The sequence below is a fragment of the Orbicella faveolata genome, unplaced genomic scaffold, assembly GCF_042242905.1.
Source record: "Orbicella faveolata isolate gen_17 unplaced genomic scaffold, um_ofav_v1 contig_46, whole genome shotgun sequence".
NCBI classification, from domain to species: Eukaryota; Metazoa; Cnidaria; class Anthozoa; order Scleractinia; family Merulinidae; genus Orbicella; species Orbicella faveolata.
Window position 1 is genome coordinate 29,691,035 of NW_028301576.1, and position 15,195 is coordinate 29,706,229.

The 15,195-nt window shown below is 38.7% G+C and overlaps 1 pseudogene across 1 annotated transcript; it reads left to right on the forward strand.

Annotated features, from left to right (window-relative positions):
• The first annotated feature begins 1,355 nt into the window (after window positions 1-1,355).
• LOC149099583 (uncharacterized) lies at window positions 1,356-4,113 on the forward strand (annotated as a pseudogene). The gene is made up of 2 exons (XR_016203819.1): window positions 1,356-1,750; window positions 1,981-4,113. The product of XR_016203819.1 is annotated as an uncharacterized LOC149099583 (transcript).
• The last annotated feature ends 11,082 nt before the right edge of the window (window positions 4,114-15,195 follow it).

Sequence of the window (15,195 nt, forward strand, 5' to 3'; positions counted from 1 at the left end):
TGAGTAAAATTTTTTGCAAAAATCGCTCAGCGTATAGGCAAATAAATACGGTAATCATAAATCATTCAATGTAAATGCACGTGTACCGGTTATTATCCAACCACAACATTATCTCAGCTTCTTTTTCAGTAATTGAAAATTTTTCAGTAAAGTACAGATTTTGTAGAAATCAAGTACTTTTAATTTCCTCTCTTATTTCTTTTCTGTTCAAAGTCAGCTAAGCTTGTTTTCCCCAATGGTATACAATGTATATTGTCATTATTTCTATGCAAGCATTCAAGATATTTAATATTGACAACAATAAATTGGACATTGAAATATCCTTATATACTGCTCACTGCATAAACAGATTGTTCAAGAATATTAAAACATTCTTGTTCTGTTCATACAGTGAGCATGGAAAGCAAATTTTGCTTTTCAAATTTTCATGATAGTAACTGAACTACAACTATAACAATTATTTTCAACCCCTAAATTGGAAACATCATTTAGATAGTGGTTAGCTAAACATTGCTTTAATTACAACAAATGAAACTAAGAGACTACACCCTTTTTGAGAGAAATTTTTACCATATCACAACTCCCTTCAAATCTCACTGATCCAAGAATTGCAATGTCTTAATTGCTTTCCAACTTAAGATTTACTTTAAGATATCAATGTCTTTCAAGGAAATAACTGTACATAGCAATTAAATTTGGAACCCAAGTACTAACAGTCCATAAAATCTCTTTAAAATTTACTCACTGCAGAGCCAATGTAAAAAGAAAATAGCACACACCTATGCAGCATTTTATCTATGTCTTTTCGGTTTTTTTTTCAGCTTCCAACAGTGATCATCACTGTGTTATTGCCAAATCAAGTTGTGTTAAGTAACTTAAAGATAATATGTACAGGTGTACATACAGTATAAAGTAAACCAAAACATATATATATATAGCAAGTTTTTGATACCACAAAACATGTTTTTGTTGAAATAAGTAAATAATCTATTCCCTGAGCACAATCGAAGATCACAATCAATTGGATGGATAAAGACTTCCCAACTTAAATTAAAATGTTGAGTTTTAAAAACATATCAAAAACGTAATGTGAATTTGATGTAGGCAATTTCTTTTTCAAGTTACATGTATGAACAAAATCTTAGATAATAAAGTAACACATATTCCTAATCCCTCCGCAATGATCTAAGTGCTTATGTCCAAAAATTGCTAAATAAACGAAATGTTATGTTTATTTTCTATGATAAGTATTACTTCCCTCTGTAATCATCAAGGGAGTCTCATTTTCTTTGTATTCACCACCAACATGGAATTTACGAACACAGCAATGTATGCAAGACACAGTTACAGGTGGCTTCACATGATAAAGTCCACCGAAACCAACTCATGATTCGAAAAACACAGAAAGGAAAAGGGTTTAGTGGGGTTCCTTGGTACACAAAATCGGTGGAAAAACCAGTGTTGGAAGAGGATGAAATTGCTCGCTCAAAACCAGAGATGCCCCACGAGAGTCACGAGGAGTTATTGGAAACAAGTGACATGGAAGGCTCAGACACGGAGCTTGATCAACCGGAGAGTGCATCTAGAAAGAAGATGAAGCTGTACAACTCCGAAGATGACAGTTCTGAAAGCTCGGAAAGCGAAACAGAAACTAAGAAAACTAAATTAGTGGAGGCAGAGGATGGTTACAGACTGGTCCATTTGAAGAACTTATCTTCAGTCCTTTCCAATGTGCACAGATGCGAGGAAGGTGAGTAAAGCAACATGAAACTTGTAGGACAGTTTATTTAACCAAATGTGTTTGAAATTGAAATTATAAATATAAATGTATGTAAGCAAATTTTATATATTTTAAAAATTATTGTGCATTAGTATTGTGGGAGCAGTGGGTATAGGGGGTATATGACAATAAAATTTTTGGTTGCTTTTACATTTTTGAAGAATGTATCTGTTTTTCAAATACACTATAATTGGTTTTAGGGAATCTGACTATTGAAGAGAACACTGGTAGGCGTGCAGGGCTGATGTCTGATCTTTCCATATGCTGTGATGGTTGTGATGAAGACACCACATTACACACCTCAGTCAACATCTCCAAAAGAGGAAAGTCATTTGACGTAAACAGAAGGGCTGTCTACCACTCAATTGAGACTGGTTGTGGTTACGAAGGACTTGCATCCTTCTGCAGTATTATGAACATGCCATGTCTGTCTAAGAGGGCCTATTACAAGCAGGTGGAGACTATTTTAGATGTCTTAGAAAGTGTGACCAAAGAAGAACTCTTGAGTGCAGGCCAGAAGCTTCGAAAGCTTATCACAGAGGAGAATGGAGAGTCTGATACTGGAAATGTTATAAATGCGGCAGTAAGTTTTGATGGCACGTGGGCCAAAAGGGGCTTCACCTCATTGACAGGTGTGGTTTTTGTGGTTTCAGTGGACACAGGTGAGGTACTAGATTACCATGTTTTGTCAAAAGCATGTCAAAAGTGTGCATTGAAGAAAAGTCAGTGTGAAGACGACAATGAGCGATTTGAAGAGTGGAGAAGAGAACATTTGGCATCCGGGGAATGCGATATAAATTTTAAAGGGAGTTCACCAGCAATTGAAGCTGAGGGAGCTGAAATTCTGTGGAAGAGATCCATAGAGCTGCATAACATTCGGTACAAATGGATGGTATCAGATGGGGACAGTAAAGCGTTCAATGCTGTTGAGAATTTGTACAGCAGTGATTGCAAAGTTGTAAAGCTTGACTGTGTAGGCCATGTCCAAAAGAGGATGGGAAAACACCTCCTGAACCTAAAATCTCGAACAAAACTTGAGGATGGAAAGGATGGAAAAGCCCATTGGTGGTCATGGCCGGCTGACTGAAGGCAAGATAAAACAACTTCAAAAGTATTATGGCTTGGCTATCCGTCAAAACACTCTCTCAAAGGCAAATCCCTCAGAAAGGGAAGTAGATGTTGCTGTGTATGCAATGAAAAAGAACATTGTTGCCATACTACATCACAGTGTCAAATCAGACAATCCTACAAAGCAACATAGATTCTGTCCAGTGGGAGAGAACTCATGGTGCAAGTGGCAACAGGACCAGGCAACAGGCACAAAAACATACAAAGGGGATGACTGTTTGCCAGTGGTGTTTTTGGAACTGTTGAAACCAACATTTCTTACTCTCAGTGACTCCAAGCTTCTTGAGAGATGTGTAAGGGGAACAACCCAAAACCCCAATGAGTGCATTAACTCAATGGTTTGGGTCAGGTGCCCGAAATATAAGCACCATGGAGCCAAAGTGGTGCGCTGTGCAGCTGCATCTGCAGTATGTCACTTCCATAAAGGAGCAGAAAGAAAATTATGGAAAGACTTTCTATTCCACATGGGTCCTATACAAGCAGCTTAATACACATCAAGGACAAGAAGAGACTTTGTAAGGCTGATAGCCAGGCAACAACAAAAGAGAAGAAGCGTCGCCAGGGCCTATCACTTGTTCGCACAAGGCGGGAAGAAGCCCTCTGTGAGATGGAGGGCATCACTTATGAGGCCGGCGGCTTTTAATTTACTTCCCCAGACTCAAATAATGAGAACATGTACTGTTTGACACTTATTGGGAACACAGTTCGATTGATACTGTCTTTTATTTGTGTTTATTGACTTTAAAGCACTATTTCTTAAAATGTCGATATTCCGCCTTTGAGCAAAGATATCTCAAGATAGATTTGAGATATTGAGCTGAAATTTTCAAGGTAAATACTTCTTAGTGTGTTGATGGTAATAAGCGATGGATTTTGTGGTAGGAGTTAAAGTAAAGAAATTGTTGAGCATCAAAAATTCAAATTTTACCTAATTTTGATCTTGTAACTTGATACTATTGCTTTTTTGTGCAAATTTACAACTGAGCAAATCCCATCGCTTATTACCACTAACAGTATGTATTCTGTAAGATGATATGAAAAACACACAGTTTTCTGTAGCCCAGAATGAGATATCTTTGCTCAACTACACATCAGTCATGCACAGCAGGCGGCAGTTTGACCAGCCCGTGTCACGTGATACATGCAAGGGGTGTCACTAAAACAGCAAATTTTATAATCTTTGATTAAATAGCTTTCCAATGATATATAGTTGTCTGTGGTTTGGAATTATATCCTGACTGGTATAAGAGTTCAAAAAAGTTGCATTTTTTCAGGTATACCCCCGCCTTAATAGCTTAATGTTCTTTTCAGGAAGTGAGACTTGTTAAAATTTCTCTGAGGAAAGGTAATTTTTGGCAATGTGAAAAAGTCAAATTCATTTTCCTTCCGGGGGCTTCGCCTGCTGCATCCCCAACCGGGCTCTGCCCCTGTGCCCCGCTGGGGGCCTGCCCCCAGACCCCTCTCCTACGCGGGGGCCTCCAGCCCCCAGTGCTGTCTACTTTCACAATATCTTTACCTACTTCAAAACTTATTGACAACCCTAGACAAGACAGTCAAAGATGGTGAAACCACAGAGGAAGATGACGATGATCAGCAGCCATGACCTATATAGTTCCCTGTGGGCCTGGCCTTATCTCCAGAACAGCTTCTAGACTTCAATTTCGGGATGTTTCTGTTTGATAGCCTTTGTTGCCTCAGGGAATTTTCCCTGAGACAACCACAGGCCAGAGGAATTTGAGAACGTCCTCTGCTACAGACAACACTGCAAGCCCTTTCCTCAGCAAGCACAGGAAGTAGCATGGATAGACCCTACAGAGGATATGTCCCCGGAACTAAGGGCTTGATTTTCCAGGGAAGCTACATGTGCCTAATCAGGCATAAGCCTATAGGCCCATGCATGCTGATGGCCAATCAACAGCTCTGACAATGTCATTTTGTACTTGTGTTGTACAGGTTACCCAAGGATTTGCCAGACGCCTGATTCCATAGCTGCACAGAGGTGTACTTCTTGGTAACATCACAGTGGCCACCCAGGGGGGGGGGGGGGGTTTAAATAGTATCCCAGTGTCCTTTGCATTTTCAACTATATTATCAAAATTTGAAGTGACTTCATCAGTCTCTGAGAGCACAGACCAAGTGTATCGTTCCAAGATGGACAACTTCATGTGTTATGATGCAAAATGCTCTGCTTTTCAAATAACCAGACTGATTTACGTCCATTGCATATCAGCAGAAGAATTAAGCGTAAATTTGACAGGTTTCTCAAGTGCCACACTGTGTTGCAAGGAGATCCACTGTAGTTATGTCAAGAGTATGTCCCAGCAATGTGTTTGACTTGTGCCAAAGTTTGTTGAGGATGGTATAGTTGATGAGCTCTTCGATGGATTACTGAGTCCAGTCTTAATCCGCATAAATTCTAATAGCAACATCACTGTGAATATTATCTTGTTGTTTTATAAGATTCAATTTTCTCACTAAAGAGTAGGTTTTTGAATGAGCACGTGTCATTTTTTATGTTTTGGAATAAGCTTAATGAAAACTAATTTTTCGTTTCAATCAATTGTTTTCTGTTGTTTGTTAATCCTGCTCACAACAATGAAGAATCAACTGGGCTTTGATATTTGATTTTGAAGTGCTTCGCCGAAATACGTCAGCGGCTGTTGTTCAGGCTTCCATCATTCTTGAAGCAAAAGCTGTTGATGCTTGCTGCCATCCGGTTGATCTCAAGAAAGCTGAATGCAACTGCAGCAATTTATTGCCAAGTATGAAATGTTTGGTATCATTTCTCTGCATTGAAAATCCTGTAGAAAGTGCACCTGAACCACCAGACATTGGTACCTTAAATGTTCAACACGATGATGCTTGTGGAAGTAATGAAGATAATGATCAGAACTGTGAATCAAACAATGATTTTCCTGCGGAATATTTCAAGCTAAAAGGTTTATTCTTCCAGGAACATTACCAACAGGCATTGTTGAAGTGTGATAATGCCAAAAGGCAAAACCAAGCCATTTCTAAAATCCATTGATAGTTTTAAGAGATAGAGAATAGATGTGATACAGAGTAAATGCATTGTGTCTGTAATACAGGCAACAAATGCAAGGAATTGTTGATGTACTTTTAATATTTCGATATAATTCTATATTACCTTCAGACTGAGGCGACATACAGGTAGCAGAAATTTAAATACTGCACGACAGTACATTAGCATTAGCATGTGAAGATACAAAACAAAGATGATACTATCCAGAAAATAGGCATAGTTACCTACTGGCTTTTAAACCAGTGTTCAAATATGGTGCTGAATGCTAGATATGGTGAGCTTCTCTATATAGTAATAGATTCTAATTATCATCATGGCCCATCATGTTTATGTTACCACGCACAGTTTCGGTGACAAAATTTTGTCAATTTGCCCCGGTTGCAATTCTTCATTCAGCGGCAAAATGAACAGAACTCTGCTTGTCCGCACGCAAGAACAGACGCTCACAGACATAGAAAGTGCTATATATAAACATCTGTGTTCATCATGCATGGAAAACCCAACATCACCAATGCCAAGCAGCTCTGGGAACACCTAACTCCAAACTTCTCTAAGCCTGCACAGTCTTCCTTCCCTTACCATTCCACCGCAATGAGCCTGAAGAAGACACTGTTCTATTATGTTCCAGCAGCAGAAGGAGAAGTTGTTCCTCATCATCAAGAAGGCCGCCATTTCAACACCGTCAGAAGCATCTGGAAGTTGCACTCTGTGGTCACTTCTCAGGAACTAAAGGGCCTTGTAAGGCAGCGTTCTTGTTACTGTGGTGAATGCCTCTATAAAAAGTATCTTGGCTGTAAGAATAAGGATCATGTAGATGGTTTTAGAGATGTTGAGTTAGAGAGGGAGGCATCCGCTGAAGTCATACACTCATGGGATGATGAAACATCAGAAGCACAGCCAGTCCACCTTCACCTTGCTGAACTCGTGAGCAAGGACAGCATCATTGCCATTACAGTAGAAGATGAGTCCAATGATTATTACTTGTTCTAGGTGACAACTGATGGTGGTGTTGTTTTAAACAGGGATGAAACAGATGATTATGGCTCTCCTTTTCAAGCAGGAAATGCAGTTGTGAAGGGCAATTTTTCCTGAAAAAACAACTTCATTGATATGACTTTCGAGCCTGAAGTCAAGAAGGATGCAATTGCTTCTCGTGGTTAATTTTGTCATGTTTGCTCAGAACTTAAAAAGAAAGGAAGAGGATGTAACAGGGCGTACCAGGTTCCAATGGATGTTCATGAGGATATAATTACCTTGTTGTAGAGGCATTTTGCTACAGTTCTGTAAACTACAGAAAAAAGTAAATCCTGCCTTTGCAGCTAGGGGTTGCAAACTCTTGTGGCTCCAATCATATAGTTACAAAATCTGACAATCTATTCTCACTGGAAACTTGTTTGTTGCACCTGCAGTGAAAGTCAAATAAACTGAAGAAAATGTTGCATTAATGTTAAATTTTGATTGTGGAAAGATGTCAAACTAAAAGACCTACAAAGTGTTATTAGTTACACTATACAAGATTACTACCCAATGAATCTATCTGTATACTTAAATGTGTTTTATTTAGGAAAAGATGATTATAATGAAAATTTAAGGAAAAAACAAGCATAAATTCATCAGTATATGAAAATGGACAGTGCTGCAATGCATCACGGGTAGAAGAGAAATTGCTGGGAATTGAATGAAATGGACCAAACTAAAGCAATAATTAAAAGCACTGTGCTATTTGCTCTAAATAAGGAGTTTCAAAAGGTTTTGATTCACTTAAAAAACATTTTGTATTTTTCCAGCATACATACATATATAACTTAAATTTGAGTGAGTTCAACAACAAAAATAAGATGTTGTGCTATTGTTCATATGTACTGTCCTACTGATCATTTCTTATACAAAATGTAGCAAAACATTGAGAAAATAAACGTTTTGATCATCATAAGATTACCTGAACCTTGTTGGGTTTTTCCAAAATGTTTTCTGACCTTGCTCAGACCTCCAGTAGTTGTCGGTTCTACACCTTTCTAGAATCGATTACAATGGCGCGCTTCTCTATTATCCCTCAAACTGAAGGGTTCCAACATCCCAGTGAGCCTTTTTTCCTCATGGTCACAGTTTTAGCAGATCTCAGGACCCAGTTTTCCAGTCACAAAGATTTGACTCAACATAAGGGTTCCAGAGCAAGCATCATAAATGGAATATTAACTCTGTGAGGCTGCTGCAATGCACAGCTGAGACAGCACTTCCCATGATCATTCAAGATGCCATGTGAGAAGCTAAGGACAGGCAACAGCGGGTGCCATCCTGTTATACTTTACATGAAAGGCCGGCAAACACAACAAGTCCTATCAAAAATGTATCGCTATTGACCACACTCCTGATACTGGTCCTTGTAAATAATTTGGAAGACCTGAACAACCCACCAGATAAAAGGTTAACTTGGGTTTGTCCAGAAGAAGCACCAACCACAGCAGCCAAAGGCCTCACAAAATGATTGTTCCTAAAAGATGGAAGTTCTTCACCAGCTGGTCCCTCCAAAAAAATATTTTCAATCATTACTTCACCTCGTAATCAAATTAAATAACATAGTATTGAACAACCAATGGTACAGAAAACACCCAGCATTAATTCCATGAAGGAAAGTGGAAGCCTCTACTTAATATTTCAAGACTCACAAAATCTTGTTTTTTCTCCTGTAATCCTTTTTTATTGCCTTATCAACCCATTTATTTATTTATTTATTTATTTATTTATTTATTTATTTATTTATTTATTTATTTATTTATTTATTTATTTATTTATGGATGTATGCATGTATTTATTTATTAGTTTATTTGTTCATTTAGTTGTTCATTGTTTATTTATTTACTCATTTATTTATTAATTTATTTACCTAGGGGCAACCATCCAAACAAGATAATATAATAATAATATATTATATAGATATTTTTATCAATTTCTCATTTCTACTTGAGGAATGGAATATGACTATAAAACCTTTGTTGTATGTTCTTTCAACTTGACTTTTGCAAGTATTATTCAACAAATTACTGTAGTCTTAAAGTAGTCCATAATAAGGGTTTGTCTGAATAAAAAGTTGCCCTTAAATTATGTCCCTGCTGCCTACAGTGCAACACTTAGCGAGACAAGTATCCCAGTTCATTTGCTCTTTGGAGGCTGCAGTAATAAACAAGAAAAGTTTTTTGGTATTACCTTCTGACATGGAAAGAAGTCACAAATGTCTTATGAGAGCAAATAACAGAAGGTGACATTTATTGCTCCACCTTTTGAATCAAGTGTTTTAAGAGTGAAGAGTCACTTTAAATGAACAACCAACACTCCTATGCTCTGTGCATAGATCTGCATGTCCATTGCCTGCTAGCAAGATTACACTTGAATGCTAACACTGCAAGTCGACATACAAGGTTGGGAACTTTTCATGACGAAACTAGTCATCATTTTTACCACAGAGTGTTTCAGCCCCCTTCACTGAAGCTAGCAACGTCTCTCATATGGCCAGAAACATTTACAACTAGATACCAAGTGGCGAGTAACTGTAATTTTATTTAATGTTTTGTAAATCAGACATTGGAGTTCACGACACCCCCATGGTGGATCTTATTTGGGGAGTTTATTTTCCACTACACAGATTTTTCAACCTTCCATGGATCCTGGCTAGTTCTTCCATAGCATTGAGAGTTGAAAAGAGAATCAAATTATGGCCTTCAAAAGCTTTGTAGTGTGCTTGAAGTTCAAATATAGTTCTGTGTGTAAGAATGGAGCTCCTTGTTTACTAACTAATATTAACACTTTCCTAGTTTGCACCTTGGTATAGTTTTGTGACCACAGGCAAACTCATGATTGGATAGGCTGTGGAAAAATAACACATTATGCATGAATTGTGGGCATATTACACAGAAAGTTAAAATTAAAACTGACAAGACAAGTTTCAGAAGAGCAGCCTACACAGCAGCTAAGTCCTTGGCATTTGGGGAGATGGTAAAGAAAAGTCAATTAAGAAAAACGGATTCTAAACTTTTTTCCCTTGACAGATGCAGCATTTCAAAATCAATTGAGAAAAAGATGAAGATTTTGAAGGGAGAAGAGTCCTGCTGATTGGCAAAAAACAGCAAACTCGTTGTGAGGCATCATTATCTGAGGAAACTAAAAAACTAGTTTTTGACTTTTGGACACACTCGGTTAGCAGGCCAAAAGGAAATAAAAACGATGTTATGAGAAAACGTGTTGAGCCAAAAGTTTCAGTTGAGCATCCTAAGCATGTCCTGGAACTAACACTAACAGGAGTTTTTCAGAAGTTTCAGGCTGACCATCCTCAAGTTAAAATCAAGAAAAGAAAGTTTAAACACCTCAAGCCCTTTTTTGTAACAGGTGCCAGAGAAAGAGATCAGCAAACATGTATGTGCCGACATGTTCAAAGGCAGATGGTATTCAAAGACTACATGAAAGTCAGTCACAGATAGCCAAAAAAGATGGGGTTGATGCCACTATTTATCTTGGAGAAGTCATCTCTGGAACCCTGTGTCTGGTGGAAGGTGAAAACAAGTTTCACAACGTTGCCTTCCTGAGAGAATTGCAGTGAATGTGGTGTAAATGAATAAACCATTACTTCCTCAAGAAACCTGACCTGAATGAAATGTAAAGTGGAAACAATATGACTATCTGCCCACTAGAAAGGACTGGTGCAGATGGAAAAGATCTCCCTGGTCAACAAGAACCTAAAGAACACTTTGATTACCTCTGAAATCTGCTGAAATAATTTCCCTACCAATCACCTACACAGATTACCAAGATGCATGAGTTCACTGATGGGTGTGCAGGACAGTATAAAATCATGCAAAGGGGGAGCAGGATGCTGCAGGATCAGATGTTAAGCATAAAGCTTCATCTGAGGTCTTGAGAAAAAAATCCTACAATCAGCAATGCTGAAGATCTCTGTGCCTTCCTCATAGCAAACTTCTCTGAGCCCTCGTCCTCTTCATTGTCCTCCCGAAAGAATTTGGTTCATCTGAAACGCAGGGTGGTCTTTCAAATCCCAGCATCTCGAGCTCAGTCTGTTCCACGCAATTGCCCAGATGGAAGCTTCAGAACCATAAAGAGCACCTGACAACTGCATTCTGTTAGAGCCTGCAGTGAACAGTTGAAGTTTCATGTCAGAGAAAGAGCATGCTACTGCTTCAGTTTCCTGAAAGAGTAGTACAATGAGTATGAGAGTGAGTAGAGGGTGGAGCCTTGGAGAGAGGTGCAACTTCAAAGCGAGCCAAGTGCTGCACAAACAAGATCAATGGAAGATGTGGATGACATTAAATGCTCTGTTAATCTGGCAGAGCTAACAGATGAAGGAAGTGTTGTAGCAGTCACTGCAGATGAGGACATTCACTATGACTACTATCTCCTAAAAGTTATCAGTAATGGTGTGGTCACACTTGACAGTGACTTCAAGGATGACTTAGGCTCAGTTTTCTCTTGTGGACAAAGAGTGCTACTGGGACACTTTTTCCACAAGAAAACTTGATCAATTTCACTTTCAAGCTAGAGGTAGAGAAACAAGCAGCTGTCCTTTCTGGAACTGTTCGCCACATTTGCCAAGACCTTGTCTTAAAGTCAAAGGAAACCAAAGACAGGAATTATTTATTAACTTCCAATTAGAGGGCATCAGGACATCATGACATCATTGTGAACCTTTTAGCTTTATAATGATTAAAGTGTATTGAAAATTTACAATAGGAATAAACCACAATATTATGTGTAATGAGTAAGCTTGATTCAGGTAATTTTTGAAAATTTATATGCCCCAAGGCATTGTGGGCAATTACTATAACTGCTTTTTCTCACTATATTTGTACCGACATTTATGACTGAGATGTGAGTGTTCAAGAACATTCTGTAGTTTGTTCATTTAGACCAAATTCTGAGAGGATATGAAATCTTTTGTAACATTTCATTGTTACACAAATGTACATCGTGATTTTGTCACTCATCTTGTCTATCAAGTTAAGGTTCAAACTAGGTTTTCCTTAGCTTTAAGGATTGCTGTGCATTGGGTTACTTTAATACACAGTCAGCAAGAGAGAGAAGATGAACCTTGCGCTCTTAAATGAACTTGTGAAATTTGCAAAGAATGGGCACGTGAATTTTGGCATTTGCAACACAGTGGCACCTCCGACAGGACCAGGAAGTCATGTAACAAGGGTCCCATAATCAACCAAGTCATGGAAAATCTTCAAGCAGAAGTCAAAGGTAAAGTACAACTCCTTGATTTTACCTTGGGGAAAACCAATGAAGTACTTGAATCAAACAGTACACTCGCAATTAAAAGCTATCAGGAAGCTGTATATTTTTGTGGGAGTTTTTTTTTTGCAAATCAGCGATTTTTTGTATTTTTGTCTCTCCATCATCAGAGAGTTCTAAAAAATACAAATTCTAATTGAGTAGCAAAGTAGTTTTGAGTCTCAAGCTATAGTCTATGATGTTCTTCCAAAAATGTTAACTTCAGGCAATGCAACAGCAAAACAACCCCTTGTTATAAGAGCATGAAGTCCCTCACCCTCCAAGAAGTCATCATTACAATGTTCCAGAGAGGACTAGAACTTGGCTTGGGTTCTCCAAGATATTCTCTGTGGTGTTCATATTTTTTGCTAGAATGGAGAGAACCAGCCTGTCCCTCACAACATATTCCCTGGGAATCCTAAAGTAGACAATTATAATCCAACTAACAGGCCCAACACTGAAATCAGCAAAGATTTTCTTTTGGAGCTCTGATCATATCATTTCAAAGCAAATTTCACCCAAGCTTCTTGATTCAAAGAAAACAAGAGAACTTGTCGCTGGGTGCAGTTATCAAAGAAAGAGGAACCTACTGCAAGCCTGCAAATAATTTTTGTCTATAAGCAGGTCATTTCTCAGGCCAAGGACAAGTTTTGACCTGACAAAAAGCCAGTCTGTCAGACAAATTTTTTTTTTGGCATTAGAAACTAAAAATAAGAGACATTTGAGACATTTTGGTATTTCATGATCAATGTAGACCCTTAGCCAAAATGTTGGTCGCAAATTCAAATGGCTTAAAAGTAAAGTCAACTGAGTGTAAAATTGATACTAGCACCAGAAAGGGGACCTTTACATTAAGTCCAGTATTACTTTACGTGTTGAAAATTGACAAATTTACAAACGGTTGTATCCATAGTTTGCCTTCACTCACTTTATCACACATGTATTAGGTTTTTTCCCTTGTGGACAGCTTGTCAGTACAAATTGCGACCGATATGGTTGCATTCGCGACTAGAAAAACGAGAGTAGTCACAAATTTCAGACTAGGTTTTGCCTTGACTGATACGAAATAAAAGGGCTAGCACTTGAATTTTTGCTTAAATAAATTTATAAATGAAAAGATTCATCGCGTCTTATAATTTTGTTACAATCTGAGGGTTAGCATAATTTACCTGGGATGCATGCACACAACGATATTCCTTCAACAGCACACCATTTTCAGCGGTTTCTTTACACAGGTATATTGCAGGCTCACATTTCATTTTGATTTGCCGTTGACAGTCCCACCAGCATGCTGAGGACTTTTCCCACATTTGCGACCTGCGTTACGGTCCACACAGTATACATCTGTGCTCTTCTTTAGTGAGTCAATTATGTTGGATGAAAGTGGCTTACATTGTTTCAAAGGTCACATTTTAAACAAAGAAATTGACCAAGCGAAAGTTATATATTCAAGAAAACAAGAGGAATTCTTGCATTTAATCAGTCAGCAGCCAAAACCAAGATACAGTAATCTTCCGCAAGATGAACTTGGGACCTCGCTCATCCCAGAAGATGTCAGGGGAGCCGATGATCGTCTTGTGGCACTAAGAGCTAAAGGTTATGGAGATTGCCTTTTTAATTCCATCTCCATTTTGTTATTTGGTGACGAAAAGTGATTGCACCGCTTGCGATTATTGGTGGCTGGAGAACTGTATTTCAATCAGTCATTTTCTGCAGACCATGATGCTTTCAGCAACGCAATTGCATAAGATACAGACTTCTTTCCCAAATGGCATGTTTACTGTTGCATTAACAAGGCAAGGAGACAAAAAATTTTCTGACACAGGGAATAGGGAGGAGACCATAAAAGAAGACACTTTTGTGGTGTGTGAGGTCCGAGCTTGGTCTTCCCTTGTCCACATCATGGTTATGAGTTCTGTTCTATCTAGATGGGTAGTCTCAATGTACCCCAGTGTCCAGTTCAAATAACATTGTCTGGTAAACCAAGTTATAAATCCTAGACCATTGGATACCTCCGCCACTCCTAAAGCACACCTGAACATTCTGTGGTCTAGGGATGGTAATTTGGACAATACAGATGGAGGGTGGTACATTCCAAACCACTTTGTGCCTCTTGCCCTGGCAGACCAACCAGATAATGACAAACAGCCATGCCCATCTATTAGCAGTACCCCTAAAAGCAAGCAACAAGGTACACTCTTTTGATTTGTGAAACTGAAGGCCACGGCTGTTCCAGCTGACAAGCCCAAAGGTTCAAAACGAATGACATCCAATGCTGGTCTTGACAACAAACCTGATGTCAAAAAATCAACTTCAGTTTCAGCCACCTTAAAGAAAAAGATCTTCTTAAAATGGAAGGACGAGTTCCCTTAGCTGACAATTCATAAAGAGGATGATGCAGTGATTTGCAGTGTCAGCATTCAAGTACCAAAAGAAGCTGCCTCAACAGAAGCCTGTTTGTGAAATCATGCTTGTCCAAAGTTTCAGAGTTGTCGCTAAGCGCCGGCTGCTGGCGAAATTCGCCAGCTGGGAAAGGTCATCGCCGGCTGAATTTTGGCTGGCAAACACTCAGTTAAAAGGGCATTGAACAGTTCTTTTGTTACGCACTTGTTTGATTTAGAATCATATATTCTGAGTGAAAAGGTTGAATAAACTCCTGACTACCTTGAGTATTGATGCCACAAAGTAATTGAAATAAAGTCTTGTTTTGAAAACTTGTTTACCGTGTTCTCTTTCTGTTTTCTGTGTCCACCATCTTGTCAACACGAAGCTTGGTAGCCCCCCGCATTCAAGGCGTTGTGAAAGATTGGGAACGAGTTTGTTACCAGGTCTCCCAGATCTCTCGTATAGTTGACTTTTGCCTCTGTGGCAAAACAAGTCTTTGTGCATATATGATAGGTGTCCTGCATACTGCTAGGATCAACGCTATCGAATTCATCGTGAGTAGTGATAACCCATGACCTCC